Source organism: Chlamydotis macqueenii, chromosome 3, assembly GCF_036417535.1.
Source record: "Chlamydotis macqueenii isolate bChlMac1 chromosome 3, bChlMac1.mat, whole genome shotgun sequence".
NCBI classification, from domain to species: domain Eukaryota; kingdom Metazoa; phylum Chordata; class Aves; order Otidiformes; family Otididae; genus Chlamydotis; species Chlamydotis macqueenii.
In genome coordinates this window covers 46,098,346-46,114,810 of record NC_141558.1, presented here as the reverse complement: position 1 = coordinate 46,114,810, position 16,465 = coordinate 46,098,346, and positions in this window count along the sequence as shown.

Sequence of the window (16,465 nt, the reverse complement as noted above, 5' to 3'; positions counted from 1 at the left end):
ATTGAAAAAGTGCAAAGTTGAATCTTCTATGTCTTATCCACTTTGTCTTTCTTGAGAAATAATATTTAGTGCTGGTAAAAGCTGGTTGCAGAATATTTTGTACTAAAAGAAGAATAAAGTTTTATCAAGGGTTCTACTTCTGTAGCTTTTTATATTCTGCAACATTTCTCTTTGATATTGTTTACACTTGTCATAGTTCTTTGATTTAGACTTAGATAAACCTTACAGAAATAATGGCTAAATGCTTTTTCTGGTTTTACTTTTCTTTTAGAACTTTTTTATTTCTGCAAGGTTGAGTTAACAGTCAGAAATTAACTTAAATTGCTTTGTTGTTGGTAGAACTAAAAGACATTAAGTGCCAGAAAGATCAGAGTCACAAAAATAAGTGAATACTATGTTTGATTGGCATTGAGTAGGAGCTTTTGATGCAAATGGTGTATACAAACCAGAGAGATTTCTTTTTATTTGACTTCAAACAGGTTTAGGCATGTTGACTATTCGGAACATAAAATATTTGTAGATTAACAAAACTGATATTTTTTTTTGCATTGAAGCACACAGAAGTTCTCTGTTCTTTGTTGGGTGAAGAGTAACAAGCTTAAATCAGAACACAAAATACAGTTTAGACCTAGATGTACCTATAGAAATTTTCTAGTAGGAAGCATAATTTAATACCAGAATAGAAAAGCTGTGAACTGTCTAGTACTGATTTTTGTGTGTGTGCAAATGTTGCATAACTTCTGGAATAAACATCTCTGGGTCTACTTGATTCACATCTGGATTAGAAGGTGAACTAAGAAGTGAACCAAGAGGAGGACCTTATGCATTTTCTACTCCTAGTGATTTTATGCAAACATCTCATTAATTACTGAATTTCAGAGCTCCTAAATATTTATTTTATCAAAGCTTTGAATTTATATTTTTAGTGATCAGTTCCCATGTTTTGTTTTTTTTTCCCTCAAGAAAACTCAAGATAGAGTTAATAAATTTTTTTGCCAGGTGTTCTGGTTTTGTTAGTGAGGGGGGGCCTAAGGTGGTAGCTTCTGTAGGAAACTGCTAGAAGTTGCTCCCCTTTGTTTAGTGGACTTGGCTGGGCCTAGGGCGGTCCCACTGCTGGCCAAGGCCGAGCCAATTGGTAGCAGAATGTCCCGTGATAATGCCTCTGCGATAACGTATTTAAGTAGGGGAAAACAGAAAAAAAAAAGGGAGAAGATGTGAAGCAGCTGAGCGGGGGGCAGAGAGGGGGAGGCGCGAGCCTCATGGGCCTTGCAGGCCTCACCCTCTGGCCTCCCGCCGGGCAGCCGACTGGGCCCAACTCGGCCCGGCCCGGCTGCAAGAAGTGGAGAGGAGATGAGAAGTGAATAAGATGTAAAAAGGATCCTGAGAGGCGTCTGCCAGCCTGTTGTGAGGAACGGCTGCAGACGCCAAGGTCAATTCAGAAGGAGGGGGAGGAGTAACATGGCTCCTGGCCAAGATTCCTGTGCAACTCGTGGTGAAGACCATGGTGGAGCGGGTTGTCCCCCTGCAGCCCATGGAGGTCCACGGAGGGGCAGAGATCCACCTGCAGCCCGTGGAGGACCCCACGCCAAAGCAGGTGGAGGCCTGAAGGAGGCTGTGGCCCGTGGAGGGCCCGCTGGGACAGCTGTTCTAGAGGGACTGCACCCCGTGGAAGAGATGACCCACGCCGAAGGACGTTTCATGAAGGACTGTGGCCCGTGGGAGGGACCCCACGCTGGAGCAGAGGAGGAATGCGAGGAGTTCTTCCCCCGACGATGATACAGCGGCGTAAAACAACGCGTGATGAACTGACCTCAACCCCCATTCCCTTTCCCCGCCCCGTGCCGCTAGGGAGGGGAAGGTAGTAGAGATAATGTTAAGCCCGGGAAGAGGGAGGGGTGGGGGGAGGTTATGTTGTTCCCTGTCTCATTCTTCTGCTAGTTTTAGAAATAAATGAATAGTTTTCCCCAAGTCGCGTCTGTTTTGCCCGTGATGGTAACTTTAAGGATTTCTCCCCGTCCTTATCTCAAACCTTGAGCTGTTTTTCTTATATCATCTCCTCCTATTCTGTCAGAGGGTGGGGGGAGCGAGAGACAGACTGCGTAGGCTGGTCCTGATCGGGGCTGAACTACGACACCAGGCAATGCATATTTAAAAACAAACAGGAACAACACGCAGGAAGCTCCTAAAAGCCACAGAAGGTGAAGTTGATAACTTTATGGTTGTAAAGAGAAAAAGGAATACTCTTTGATAAATAGGACTTTTATGTCCAGTAAATGTAAGTCACCAAAAATTGTGATATTTTCATAGAAGTGTCAAGTATACTGTTTATGTTACATGCCAGCTACCTAGAAAATACTATACAGTTCTTATGTATGTCTTCATTTCTACACCAAGTAGGCTGGAATATAGCTGAAGAAAACAGACACATTTTCAAAATACAAACATTTCTTCATTTCTAAGGACATTTAGTCTAACAAAAGATAACTTCCCCGCCTTTTTTATAGCTTTAGGATGTCACATCATTACATTACTGTTGCAGTATTAATTATTTGTCCTCTGAAAAGGTTGTTGCAGGTATATCCAGCCATAGGTAGCCAAAAAACTGATAGATTCATAGACATTCAATATCAGATGATTCTGAAATAATACTTGCTTAATTTTTTTCCATGTCTTCCGCAATCAAAGACTACAAGAAAATCCAGGTAATAGATCTCATATGTATTTATCTGTTTTATAATCATGAAGCTATTCTCACCTATGGAAAATACACAGTTAGTCTTATGCAGGAATTCTAAAATTTTACAAGAAAATAAAGTATGCACAAAAGAGACAAATTCTACAAAAACTGCAAATAAATACCATTGTGACTATTTTGACATACACTTATTGTAAGGATGCTTAGCTCAGTATGAGTTTCAACATGTAATCTAGAGAAGTAGCGTAGGATATAGTATTAAGCATAGTAAAAATTCTTAGAAATGAATCTTTCAAAGTAAAAGGATACTAATAACAATATCAGTATCAATACCAATACTAACACTAATATTAACACTGTAATACTAATGCTAATACTACTAATTTTAGATTTAATTGTCTAAGTTAATGGCTGTATTCCATTAATCAAAATAATTATGTTTGTAATAACAATGGAAATTGTAAACAACTAAAGTGTCCTTTCTAGTCTAGCAATATGTCTTCCTTAAAATAATAATAATAGAAAAATAAAGCCAGAGTACTCACAATTTGAATTCTTACCAATTTTCTTTTAGTCTTTAGAACTGTATTATGGCACGACACATGTAGCTACATAAAGAATGATGAAAGGATACCACATTATCTCTTGAAAGCATTGTGTGTTACAAAACCCCATAACAAAACATATCTCCAACATAACTACAAAACAGCATAAACATTTCAAATAACAACTTGAGCTTGGCTACAATTTTTTTTTCTTTGTTCTGATGTCTGACTTTCTGTGTTATAATTTTTGTGACCCTGAATCCATTAAAAAGATTTGCCTGGCATCCTACATCCCACTGACTTTTAGTGAAATTTCAGCTACTAAGTTTTATACTAATAAAAATACATAGACAGCTACACAGACAAATCCAACAGCTACACAACAGTTATTCTTCAGTTTCACCTTAACTCTTTGTAAATATACCACACAACATATATTCATACTCTCACTACCTTATATTTTCAACCAAAGTAGCACTGTAAAACTTGGAATTAATACTCTTTTATTTATAGAGTTAGATATTCAATAGGTATTTCCAAAAGTATTTGTCCAAACCTACCTCATCTTTTTCAGAGCCATATTATCAAGTTCAAAGTACCATTTCATCAGGACCTTAACGTGGAATGTGGAGGAGTTGGTTTAGAAACATTATCCTACAAAACTAAAGCAGAAATTTTCCTTTTATCTCTCCCATTTCTGTAATTCATCCCGCCTCATCAGGCAACTTGCATTCTGCAGTGGGATACAGTAAGCAGGGCTTTCAATATGGTTTTACTTACTATTCCTATGGTGACTTGAACTGATTTCAACACAATAGTCTTAGAGAACTCAACCATCAAGCTACCTATAACCTCATGGCTATACTTTTCTAGGACAACTCAAATCATCAGTAAGAACAGGCATGTGAACTCAAAGCTTCCACATCCTGCATTGCTTCTTTGAATAAGGGAAAAGGGTGGAAGGGAGTTGACTATGCTGTCTGTGATTGTTCTTTCTGTGTAAGAATATTTGTGTTGAGGCCATGACTGTAAGACATGTTGCAGTGGATGTGAGTTAGGAGTATTCACAGTTTTGCAGATTTTAGTCTAAGCCTGTCAGTGTTTCAAGATCTAGATGTTTGTATTATAACGTTAACTTGCATACCCACACCACAGTGAGTAGTATTGTATAATACAAAACTGGATATCACTTTAATTAAGCCAATTAGTCTTCAAGCTCCTTTGTATACTGGTAAATTAAACCAGTGAAGAGACAGGTCTCTCTCACTAAGGCCAACCAACACAAAACAAAACTCTTCCCTATTACAGCAAGATAGCCCAGCCAAACAACTCTGTACCAGGACCTCTACTCCATTCTGAAGCAAGACCAGTATTTGTGGAGAGAGAACATTAACAGCACACTGGAAGCACTACTAGGAGATAGGGAGCTTTATATTCTAGAATGCCCCAAAATCACCTGCTTAACTCACTAGCATGAACACAGCCAAAGGGTTTATTTTTAACACAATTAGCTTGGAAATTGGAAAAAAAAAATCTGTATCCATAAATTCTACAGTAGACTCTACTAAAAAAAAAGGAATAAAATTCCTTGAAGACTGTGAGAGCTAATTGTTTAATCAAGATGCCTATAAAGAAATTTACAACATTGTGCAATATTTAGTTTGAACTGGTAGGGGTTTTATTTTTAATATATCAAGCAGAAGAGTAATTCTTAGCTCTGGAGAGGTTAGTCAGCTACTAAGTTTCTTACAAAAAGTATTGGTCACCTATTTGGTACAAAAGGTGTTGAAACGTGTTAAACTCTTCTCTAGTAGCAGAATTTCCAGTGTTTTTGAGTAGCTACTGTATCTGATGATACTGTGAACAAAACAGAACTCCTTAAAATCTAGACTGCATTTTATGTAAAAGTCTCAAATATTTAGGTGAAATATCAAGGTTATATCAAACTCAGTGGGGTAAAAAGTATGGAAAAGATATTTAGGTCCAGAATTCAGTTAACTTAGCTCACTCAGATGCATTTCAACAACTCATGGCAGAGCTGTCTTTCATGTAAACTGAAATGTAATTCCTTGATATAAGATGAGTTGTTGGGCCTCAGAATGTTACATTGTTATATTTCAAAGTGCTGTTTTACACAATAGAAACCACACATTAATCAAGACATCCATATAAGTCTGATGGAAGTCTCAGTACACTTTATTTCATTTAGTTTGTTTTGGTTTTAGGTTTTGGTTTGTTTTGCTTTTTTTTTTTTTTAATAATCTGTTGTTATCTTTCAGAGCTCCATAGAAAAGAGACTTAGAACAGTTCCAAAATAATACAATTTATCACCTCAGTACCATTCTTCAGCAATAATGAACATCTTTTTTACAAAATGTTGCACGTAAACCTGGAGAATTAACTTTTTTATTGAACTGTACTCCTTTTTTCTTTTAAGTGCTAAGTATCATCTTGTCCTGCTTTCTACATGTATTGCATTTTCCTACTCTGTCATTTACCATCTGTTCAATTAACTTGAGTATAGTGGGGTTTTTTTTCCACTTTTTATCTCTTGTTCTCTGTTCAACAGCACGGCACATGGGTGCTATGACGCATCCTATGCTGTCATCATGCATCATCAAGAAAAGTGAAGGATCACTAACTATGAGAGGCACTTCCTGATCAGCTATTGTTACTTGCAGTGCAGACAGCTTTGTATGAACTAGTAAGCCTAGTCTCTCTTTAAACCTTAGTACTTCTATGGAAATATTGGTTTCAGAGGAATATAGGGTGACTAGTTCAAGAGTGGCTATCAATAGTGTTGTCACGTAATGTTAGTTGAAAATTAATCCCTCCTAACAAAATATATTGCACCAGTAGCACTGCTGATCTTGTGAGATAATACTTCATCAGCAAAGTTTCACTGTTGACCACGATAAAGTCCTTTCCAAGTAAATTAAATCATGTTCCAACGAACAAGCAAAAACCATCCATATATCTGCATGAAAATGAATTAAAAAAAAAAAAAGAAATAGAAATAATCTAAACGCACTAGGAAGGAGAAGAAAATCCTTTGGTCCCAGAGGAGGAATCAAAGAGGTTGTGAGCCTATCACACCCTCACGGATACATATAAAAGAGACTGTAGGCACTTAAAGTGAATGGGTTTTGCAATATAATAGTAATTATTCACTAAGTGTTCATATTCAGATAAAATCATGGGACTTATATACAGAATCATAGAATGGTTAGGGTTGGAAGGGACCTTCAAAGGTCATCTAGTCCAACCCCCTTAAAAGGAGCAGGGATATCTCCAACCAGATCAGGTTGCTCAGAGCCTCATCCAACCTGGACTTGAATGTTTCCAGGGATGGGGCCTCCACCACCTCTCTGGGCAACCTGTTCCAGTTTTCCACAACCCTCAGTGTAAAACTTTTTTCCTAATATATCTAATCTAAATCTACCTCCCTTTATTTTGAGACTATTACCCCTAGTTCTGTCACAACAGACCCTACTGTACAGCCTCTCCCCATCTTTCTTGTAGGCCCCCATGAGGTACTGGAAGACCGCTATAAGGTCTCCCCGGAGCCTCCTCTTCTCCAGGCTGAACAGCCCCAACTCTCTCAGCCTGTGCTGATACAAGAGGTGCTCCAGCCCTCTGATCATCTTCGTGGCCCTCGATATATATCTAAGGAAATACAAATATTCAAAGTTCTCATGTTTGGTTCAATGTCTGCCCTATCTACTATGCTTTTCTGCAGCAATTTGTCAGTGTTTGAACAGTTTCTTGTACTTTCTTTAACATACTGTGTGCATCCTTCATACTGCTGGTCGTTTTTTCACTTCCCTGTTCATCTACATCGGCTATAAAGAAAAAAAAAAAAAGTAAATAACAGAATAATACCCACCACTCACTATATTTATTGCTAGGTGGCATGCATAATCTCTTTACCTAAGAAATTTATCTCTAAACATTTTAAATTTCTCTCCATTACTCAAAACCATTCATTTTCAACCATCATTTCCTACATACTTTCAAAATTTGTTCTCCTGAAATTCAGTGTCCTTAGGTCTCACTTCAGCCCTAGCTATAAACTAAAAGAGATTGCATTACAATCTTCATGGTTACCTTTTCTCCTTACATTGTGTAGCAGTAATCTACTCATGTATACAGACTCCTTGATTCATTTATTTATTCAATTTAGTATGTCACAGCTTATATTTAGGAATATTTCAGTATTGTGTCTCATTATACCTTATTATTAGCCTTGTTTTGCCTGATTTTCTCTTTTCTCATGGGTAATGGAAAAGTAATTTTATTTAATGCAATTTTAGAAAGATTGTATTCAGTCAATGTTTCTGATGTCTGTAGAACTTCAATCCTGTTACATATGCAGGGAAAAACTCTCACATAAGTGACAGATAATTTTGATTGTGTCAAAATTATATATTAGGTTTCTAAACATGGCCAGCTCTTTATTCCAGCATTAACAGAAATAAACATGTTACAGTGTCTGGAATGTGAGTTTCACTTACTGGAAAAATGTGTAGAACCTCCTAAAATATATCACAAGCTAAATTCCAATACTAAGTTTTAGACTTGTTTGTTTGTTTGTTTGTTCTTTGGAGATTTTTCAGAACATCTCAAAGCATGGGTGTAAATATATGAAACAGAAATGGTAATTTATTTTCTTTTCATCTGCAAGGCAGTGCTTGCAGTTATTTTAAGGAGTTCTGTAAACATTCTGTAAAAAAAAAAAAAAAATGTAGCTCCAATCATAGGTAAAGGGAGACTTTTGCAAATAGACCTTCTTTTTCTTCATCTGCTACATCTCACTTCTCCTTCTCCTTTAACTGGAGAGCAGTCATGGATGAGAATCAAGATCACAGACTGACCACAGATGGGGATTCTCCCACCTCTGTCACCAGAAAGCTCACAGAGATTGTACAGCCCCAGGCAGTATTTCTACATAACAGTATTACCTTAAATATTCTTCTGCCAGAAGACAGAGCTGGAGTTATTGTGGAAACAGAGCCCTTTTCTGGCTAGCTGGCATAACGGGAACACAGCGGCTTTGGGAGGGACACGCTCCATGGGTGGACAGGCTGGGTGACCACCAACTGGAACGAACTAGGAGGGTCTATACCATCTGCCAGTGATTCTTAGTATAAGGTAGCATGATTAGCCACAAAAACACAGTTATTATGAAGAAAGCTTCTCAGAGTCCACTTTTCATTCTCTTTTATGCCTAAGATGAAAATATTTTCTTTAGAAAAAATTATCACAAAAATATTTCTGTTGTTTAGTATGCTCCTATGGAAAGTAGTTGTATTTCAATGCTCAGAGGAAACTGTCTTTCTATAACAGCTAGCTAACCAATAGACAAATATTTCTGTGCCTTGTTCCTGCTACAGCAAGAGTTAAAATATGTCCTTTATGTTTACCTTTCTTTGCTGCCTCATTGAGAGCTACAGGCACTGAAGCAAAACTCAACACTCTCAATTGGGTCGTTGTACCCAATGCTTGATCCTGAGAGAGAAAACCTGCAGCTCCCAAGAACCAAATCTTTTCATTAACTCTTTGCTACAGATAACAATAGTTTTCACTGCTTTATACAACACATCAAATTATCAAATATTAACATTTTGTGACATTTCTATTATGAAAAAGTGCATTGAAAGAGAGAATGGTTTGTAGGTTAGTGCTGCAAGCCTGTGTTGCAGAAGCACAAGCAGGAAAAGTCACCGGTGGCAGTTTGTAAAAATCAGCACTTATTATTCATTCTCACAGAGGACGTATCTTAGAACAAGCTAGACTACCATACTCGATGTGTTATGTTATTCAGACAGTCTGTTTGCTCTTATTTCCACACCTTTTCTTTATTTCAAAGTGAAGGGAAATTGGAGCAAAGATAATTTCACATTATGTGTCACATTCTTGCTATTTCTTGTTTAACACACTGCAGCTTTAAACCCATAATTAATCAGGTTGAACGTTTGCAGTTTCTTGGGTTCAGTGGGGTGTGTCCACTATGTAAAGTCACTGATTGGTTCATGGTATAAAGGAAACAAAACCTCACAAGACTTCAGCCTGCCTCATGGCATTGTTAAGCTTATTTCATGTCTATGTCTGTCTGATTTTTCAGAATATCCAAGTTCAATCATTAGCTGTGTCATTTATTCCCTTACTTTCCTGATGATCTGGAACTTTGTTAGCAAATAACCTTCACACAAGGGAGCCTTTAAACAGTATTTCCACAAAGTCACAAGGGCAGGTTGCTGTTATTTTTTTTTTTGCAGTTTTCTCAGCTTGCCTCTGTTAACAGTGAATAATAATAACATGCTTTTTGTGTAGCTACCTAAAAGGCTGTTCTCTGGGTTGTGGTAATTGTTTCAGTGAAGTCCACAAAAGGCATTATTGAATGCAAATGGAATAATTAGAAAATGGCTCCTGTAAATACCTAGGGTCTAAACACACTTGAGTTTATATGCTGCATACAAAGGTAAATAAAACCTTTTAGCAAACTAGTGTCTTACTCTGTTTAATTATTTTTCCAATGATACTTTTACATATGCTGGAAGACACACTGAATATTGAGCTAGACATGAAGAAGTCAACAAGTTCTGTCACATCTTCCTTGTCTAAGGCTTTGGTGACGATGATAGGCAAGGAAAATGGAAGGGAGGATGCAATAAGAAAAAATGTCATGTCTGTTATACATTCTCTAAAAGACCTAGCAGGGATTTGGGTTCTGTAAACAACGTAAATAATTAATCTCTAAGCTCTTTAAATCATTGTTGGAATTTCATTTTCAATTTACACTTTCACTAGCATAGTTTATATTTAGGTTTACTGGAGTGTTGACAGGGTTTCCATAGTCTAAGTATACTTTTTAAACTCTAATAATCTCAAACACTTACCAAGCTTGTATTCCCTCTTCTTGCCTGTAGGTTGATTCAGTGCTATAACTGCAGTCTTTTATATCAGATACTGTAAACCCAGTTTCTCAGCTCAAGACAGAGTATAAGCTCTGCATTTCTAAGAGTCCCCTTTGTCAGGGACCCTTCCACCTTTTTTACAAAGCTCAGCTTGCAAATTAAAAGTAGGTTAAAAGATTGGCAGAGTTGAGCCAATAAATTCTCTTATATTTGCATAAAATAACATTTATGATTAATAAATAAAATAAGTGGTTTGCTCCAGCTTTGAATTTGAACTACTTATTTGTGTCATATTTATTTAGCTTCTGTTAAGTTATATCATTCAGGGAGATAACTAAGATTAGACTGTCACTGTCCTGTCTTGGATGAACATGAGGCCAAAGGGGAAATCGGAATGACTTAGTAGAGCAAAGAAGACAATTTATTTCACCCTTCCATTCTGCGAAGAAGCAAAGAGAACTAGCGAATGGAGGAACTCAGGACTTCTGTATGCTGGTTACAGTAGCTGGCTTGCAGAGCTAGCAATAAAATACTCCATATAAACAAGTTAGATGATTTTGCCCAGTCTGGAAAAAAGAGGTAAGAAGGGCAAGATTAAGTCCAGAATATTAAATATCAGCTGAAATACTGAAAAGAGGATTCATTATATCTGTTTCTGCCTTGCTGAGCTGAATGAAAATATATGGCTACATATTTTAATGTTTAGATGTGAGTCAGACTGCTCTAAAAAGACCAGATGCAGTTCAGTGCTTTGATTGTCCTGCCACTAAAATGGGCAGAATTTTAGAGAGTAAGTATGAAAATAGCACTAAGTCAGATCTATTCACTAATGAGCCTTTGATCATGTAATAACCTCTCCTGCAGGAAATCCCTTGATGGGATGTTTTCTCACTTATTACCTTCCCTAGACAATACTTACACAGAACTGAGTTAACAAAATGAAGACAAAGACAGATTATTAGACAGTGATTCTTCTTTTCACTCTCATTTTCTAACTCCCTCCCTGCACAGCAGCTACGCAAATCTGTCTTCACAGTACTAAATAAATGTTCCGTGAATGTAATGTTCTTCACAGCAGAGGAAGCACAAGCAGCTCAGGCTAAAGAGGAAAAGCTACAAATGACACAATGCAGCTTGCAAGCAGATATCAAGCCAGCCAGAACAGTACACCACATAGAATTATACTGGGATCAGTGATTCTACTCTGTTAAAAAAAAAAACAAAAGGAAAAAGAAAAAAGGAAGAAGAAGAAAAAGGAACAAGAAAAAAGAAACAAAAAAGAAAAAAGAAAATAAAAAAAAAAGAAAAGAAAATAAAGTAAAATAAGAGGGAACAGGCAGAGATAATATAACAAAAAAGGCTCAAGATTTGAGATAAGGACAGGGAGATATCCTTGAAGTTACCAGTATGGGCAAAACAGACTTGACTTGGGGAAAATTATTTCTTTATTATTAAAACCAAAGCAGGATAATGTGAAAGAGATCAAAACAACTTTATCCCATCCCTCCCTTTTCTCAGGCTTAACTTAATCACAATTCTCTCAACCTCCTTCCCCCCTCAAGTGGCACAGTGGGGAATAGGGAATGGGGGTTATGGTCAGTTCATCACACGTCGCTTTATATTGTTCCTTCCTCCTTTGGGGAAGAACTCTTCCCATTCCTCCCCTGCTCCAGTGTCGGCTCCCTCCCACAGGCTACAGTTCTTCAGGAACTGCTCCAGTGCGGGTGTTTTTTTCCACAGGGTGCAGTCCCTCCAGAATGGCTGCCCCAGTGTGGGCCCTCCACTGGCCACAGTCTCCTTCAGGCATCCACCTGCGGTGCCGTGGGGTCCCCCACAGGCTGCAGGTGGATCTCTGCCCCTCCATGGACCTCCATGGGCTGCAGGGGGACAACCTGCTTCACCATGATCATCACCACAGGCTGCAGGGGAATCGTGGCCAGGAGCCACATTACTCCTCCCCCTCCTTCTTCACTGACCTTGGCTTCTGCAGCCGTTCCTCTCACAAGAAATTCTTCACAACCAGCTCAAGCAGACGCCTCTCAGGTTCTCTTCACATGCTCCACTTCTTGCAGCTGGGCTGGGCTGAGTCAGGCCCAGACGCCCACCCGGTGGGAGGCCAGAGGGTGAGGGCAGCAAGGCCCACAAGGCTCACACCTCCCCATCTCTGCCCCCGCTTCAGCTTCCTCACATCTTTTTTTTTTTTTTTTTATTTTTCCCCTTCTTAAATATGTTATCACAGAGGCCTTATCAGGGAACATTCTGCCACCAGTTGGCTCAGCCCTGGTCAGTGGCAGACCTGCCCTAGGCCCAACCAAGTCCACCGGACAAAGGGAAAACTTCTAGCAGCTTCTTGCAGAAGCTGTCACGGTAGCCTCCCCTCGACTCCACCACCCTCCCCCCCTCCCCCCAAAGTAAAGAAAACCAACACAACAGGTGAGGAGATACTCAAGGCTGGTCAAGCTTCTCTGCATGTTATTTCTGTAGGTCATGTGCATAATCTCATTAACCTCTGTCTTCCCCTTTTTTTTTTTTGCAATTCTAAAGTGAAGCTCCTGTATGTTTCCTACGTAGAGAAGTAATAAGAAACAGCATGAAGATCCAAACACACCTTCGGATCCTTCCCAGTTGGTCAAGGCTTCTATATTGGAGATGCCCTATGCCCTGGCAGCCACAAAAGACACCTTTGGCTCATTTCCCAAATGCAGAGCTTATGCTGAAGTCTATCTGCAGATTGTCTTTAGTCCATGGTCTATCTAGATCTCTGTGAAAAAGAGCTCTCTTTTCCACTCCAGAATACCTACAGCATAGCTGAAAAAGAACTAATATCCTTTTGGGAAATGGGGATGCTAAGCAACTGCTTGAATAAAAAGGGATCATGTTCTTGAATCTCGATTACAGACGAACTGTGTTTAGCACTAAGCTTGATTTATGAAACAGGAGCCTTGGGACCATAAGGGATTAAATCGGACTTTGGTGTAAGCTGCATCAACATTAGGATTCCTGTAATGGAAAACTACATGGCTGATCATACCATCAGGCAGATTTGGGTGGAGTGAACACAACTTCGGTCAGGTTCTGACACATGTATGGTGCAATTGGAATTGGTTTGGCTGATTACGTGTTTCCTAGAGATTTCTCCATGTCACTGACTAGAGTAACTTATTACCAGAGTTTAAATCTGATTATCATTGGTTTCATTTTTTCAGTGCACAGAAACAGTCTGTGTTATTCTGTGCTATGCAGTAACAGTTCCACCTTATCATAAGGACAATTGCAAAATGATTTTCACTTTATGTTTCTGTTGCAGAAAGTGTCATTATTTTGTCTTTTTTTTTTTACAGAAGTGAAACATGGATTTTTCTTTCTGTCTGGAAAATATAGTATTGTTATGCATTAACTGAGATATGTCTTCTGAAAAAATAAGGCTGTGCATATTGACATACAGAAGTGTTCTTCAAGCTAGGCAAGTAATAGCAGGCAAAACAGTGTAAACTTGAAAGAGACATCTGTTCTATATAGAAGAAAAATAAGTATTGCTACATTTCTGTTCCAGAGAAAATCTGGATAGCAGAATCTGAAGATATCAAGGAAGAATGGATATGGAATTGAAGTGAGCTGTCCACAGTTCATAGTTCCCTCTTACAGTGATAAAATAAGGAAAAAGAATAAATATCAGGGAAAAGGAGAGATAAAATGACAGCAATAAAAAATAAAACATGATCTGAAAAAAACGCACCTCCAAGCAATTTAACCACACACTTTTTGGGGCACTGTAGAGACTTTATTTTGTCTTTACCCCAGAAATGTTTATTATTTGTACTTGTGGATGTCCATGTTCCACTATACAAAAAAAAAAAAAGGAGTTAAATTACTAATAGCTGATGTTTGCTTTAGGTTTAAGACAGTCCAATGAAGGAAAATTCTGATTCAAAGCCATTCTAAAGTGATGATGGTTTCAACATCTTTTTCTGTCCCAAAATCGAGCATGTGGTGGGTTTTCCTTTGCTCTGCTGCAGTCTCCTCACTCCATTTACAGTGCTCCAGCTGCAAACAAGTCAGAGGGCAAATTGAGTCCTTGCACTGAAAGAGCTGAAAACTAGGACTTGGCTGGTTTGAGCACCTGATACTCATTCAAGCAGGGAAAGTGTGCAGAGCAACTCTGGGTGCTCATTAGCAGAAGTGCTGAGAGGGCACTTGTTGCAGGACCCCACTTGCCAAAACTGCTGTACATCTGAGGGCTGGCTGCCATCCAAGCCGAACAGGCACCCCAGCCTGTGATGTCAGGGCCAGGCCTCCCATTACTAAAGTTGTGCTAGAACTGACACAATCCAGGATCATTTTCCAATTCCCTTCAAGCACAGAAATGTGCTCTTGTAGTAGCTCTGTCTCAACTTAGGGGAAAAAGGATTTTTACATAAGGGGAGACGACTAGATTGTTATTATTGCCTACAGCACTTGGTTGTGATAATACATAGCTCACTTAAGGCTTCTCATGGGCTGGAAACTCATCTTCCCTCCCTCCTTTTCACTTTCAGTTAGTTTTCTGCAGGAACAGAGATCCTTCTTATACAGCCACAGGGAAAAAAAAAAAAAATGTATGATGGCCCAAAGGAGTGAATGTGGTTAAAAGACTAGAAAATATAGAAAGAATAGAATCTTTCCTTTTGGCAGCAACCTGGATTTATGCTGCATTCAAATGGCCATGTAACCACAATCCACTCACATTAAGTAACGATTTAGGAGACTGCAGACACAGACCTGCTAAGTTTAGGCAACTCACTTTTCATTGTGTCACTTATCCCATTCTGTATATTGGAAAGCAATACCCTTTGAGGTCATTATGAGGATGTAAATATTAATGCCTGTTAGGAAATCAAACACTGTAATGATGATCCCCACTGGAAATATATGCTAAGTAAAACTATTACAAGGAAAGTTAAACCAAAAATTTTGTTTACAGGTGTTGAGAAACACAAACAAAGTATAGGCATCTCCAACAGATGGAGATATAAACTTATGAGTAAATTTAATCAACAAGCTGTTTTAACAGTCTTCAGTATGAAAAAAGTACATTGGTTACATCTTTGAAAGCTTAAAAAAAAATCCATATTTTTGAGCAATTATTTCAAAATTATAACAAAAATTATCCATAATTTAGTAATCTGAAAATCTTTAAAGAAACTGACACACTTCAAGGGTTTTGTAATTAAGCTAGCAGACAAAAATGGAGTCAATTGTAATTATGAATCATCTAGATTATTGAAAAGGAAATTTAAGATAATTAAATGATGAAATCTCTTATCAGCCACTTGCTGGTTATCTGACAGGTTTAAAGAGAGATTGATACAAGTTTAGAAATAGGATTAAAGATTGCTAATGAGAAGCTAAAAAAAAGTTTCACTCAAAAATAGGCAACATTATCTGCCTTTTTATATACTGAATTTTAATGAATGCCTTAATGCCAGCTCTTCAGAGTATTAATCAATATTTACATTTTCATGCCATATGTATAATTTCTAGATCCAGCTCCAAATGTATTTTAAAATAAATAACTTAAGCTGCACTTGCTTCTCCTGTTTATCTTCCCAAAGTCATTTGTCACTTTAAAAAGAGACAAATAATAAAATGGATCTGTCTAGGAGGCCAAGTAAGTAGACTTCATGTAGTAATCAGTACATCAGCATATATAGTTCGTGGAAAAAAAAGCCCACCATATAATATATGAGTAAGCCTTGAGGAACACAGGCAAGTGTGGAATAATACATACCAATTCCCATAATTTACCAGTCCAAATATTCAATTAAAAATCCCATTAATTTAATTTCTGCTGGGCAAGGTGTCAGGTAAGTACCATGATTATAGCATACTCACCTTCATAATGAGTTGTTATGAAAAATGGCTGAGCAGGGACAGCATCCATTTTAAAATTAATCTGTGCCACCAATGGGGTGCTGAACTCACTGGGCTCAGGATCAATTACCTAGTTCTCATAACCTTTTCCTAACAAGTGAGATACATAAGTCTGGTTAAAATCAAACTGTGTAGAATTTAGGACATTCAAGCAAAGCTCTCACTGTTCAATTTTTAGTGTCAAAGATGTCAATATTAATTACAATGCGTTAAGAGCCTAATATCCTAATAAACAGAAAGAAAATTGGATTATTAGAATTGAACTCCTTGTAGTTCATCTAGTACGTATTCATCCATAGATAGCTTGTTACAAAGACCATACTTCATTGTATCTTCCATTTAAAATATAATAGCACCTTGAGTGTTTTTTCAGAGCAACTGATTAAGAATAGCTAATT